This window comes from Rhipicephalus sanguineus, chromosome 4 (genome assembly GCF_013339695.2).
Source record: "Rhipicephalus sanguineus isolate Rsan-2018 chromosome 4, BIME_Rsan_1.4, whole genome shotgun sequence".
Lineage (NCBI taxonomy): Eukaryota > Metazoa > Arthropoda > Arachnida > Ixodida > Ixodidae > Rhipicephalus > Rhipicephalus sanguineus.
In genome coordinates, this window is record NC_051179.1 from 187,600,519 (window position 1) to 187,602,125 (window position 1,607).

General features: G+C 44.0%; 1 long non-coding RNA gene across 1 annotated transcript; it reads right to left on the reverse strand.

Annotated features, from left to right (window-relative positions):
* Positions 1 to 389: 389 nt before the first annotated feature.
* LOC125758424 (uncharacterized) lies at positions 390 to 1,245 on the reverse strand. Its single transcript, XR_007416044.1, has 3 exons — positions 707 to 1,245; positions 523 to 599; positions 390 to 451 (listed from the first exon to the last, which is right to left on the reverse strand). It is a non-coding gene; the product is annotated as an uncharacterized LOC125758424 (long non-coding RNA).
* Positions 1,246 to 1,607: the final 362 nt, after the last annotated feature.

A 1,607-nucleotide genomic window follows, 5' to 3' on the forward strand; every position in this document is an offset into this window, starting at 1 on the left:
ACTTGACCAGTTGCACAGACATGTCGCGTCTAGAAACTCTATTCACACAACTAAACAAAATAATTTTGTCGCTGCACAAATAAGAAAAACACTGCACTTACAATAAATGCGAGTGTGCTGAAATTCCGAGAAGTGCTTCAAGCTCCACAGCGCACAAACTAGATAATATGTGGAGAGAGGATGGATCGAGGTTTTCGTTGTTGGCTATGTCACTGGAAAACAAATGGTACAATAAATAGATTAATGAGAACACAATCTTACCTTCAAAGCAGCCGCGGGCCAGTCACATATTGTGCACTCGGCATTTACAGCACACCTGCGACCAAATTCAATGTGAAAAGCGATTGCGTGAGACTTTCATAACCAAGCATGCATCTTACCAGAGTTCTTTTTCAGTTGGCGAGAGCAGCGCAGCACGCTATTCACACTACAGTCCTTGTTGCAGGGTTCCCTAGAGAAAACGGCAAAATATGTCGCGGCTTTACAATAAGATGCCACAAATAAAAAACAAGAAAATCTGACATATTTGCCCGTCAACGAAGTCTTGGGTCCACAGACAAATATAACCGCCGTTCGCCTGAACATTTCTGATCTGCCAGCTAGAAGAGACGACCAGATTGACGCATCAATTGTGCAAATAAAATTTGATTTTGTCGCTAGACAAAACTCACCATGCGATACAGCGAGGAAATAAAATGCCACTTACGAGTTCGCTTCAAATCCTCGGCAATGGGAGAAGGCCGCCTCCAGGATCAAGGCAAACGAAATGCCTCTGAGTGCTTGCCCGTCTCTGTGCAGTGTTTCAGTCAGCACGTCCTCGCTCGAAAGAGCTACAATTTGGCGGGAACTGACGCATGGAGCTTGCTCCCCTCCCCAGCGCTGTGGCAAAGAAAAAAAAGAAAACGCGAGAGGTGCGGGGTCCGGCGCCCCGCTATGGTAGCCCCGCTGCACGCCCCGCCTCCCTCTTCGTTCCTCCTTTCAGGCCTTGTCATTCTTTCTGGGAGAGAGATCTCACCACTTTTTTTTTTTTCGGAGGAACGCACGTGTTGCTTATATCAGCTCTTTCGGGTGAGAAAAAAAAGGAGCGGGAAATTTCAACTGAAGCACATGCCTGAACATTTTAGGGCAGCGCTAATGCGTGCAAGAAGCGGATCGAATTTGAATTGAACCGTTTTCGTTGTTAACACAAAATATCGTTGGTACTCTAACATTAAAACAAATTAACATGAAAACCATAAACTGAGCATCAAGTAGAAATTTTAAAACTCTTCAGTGTGTGCGGACTGTCGAATTCTGCCTCTGCAAACGACGTATAGCTTATGACCGTAGAAATTATTGTATTTTTACGCTAATTTCGTGTTTATTTGGGCATAGATGATATTTTGAAATATTCGTATTAACGCATATGGGCTATTCCCGAAGACCGAATCAAGTATGACGATATTCGATTCGATATTCCAAATGTTCAATCTTCGCACACTTCTATATTTAACCATTATATCTGATGTCCCCCCTTTGTCATGCGGCTCGATCAGATCAATCATATATTTATATTCACGACAGTGCTAAAGCGTGAGCACCGTGCTAGCGTTCCAGAAGTGCCGAAC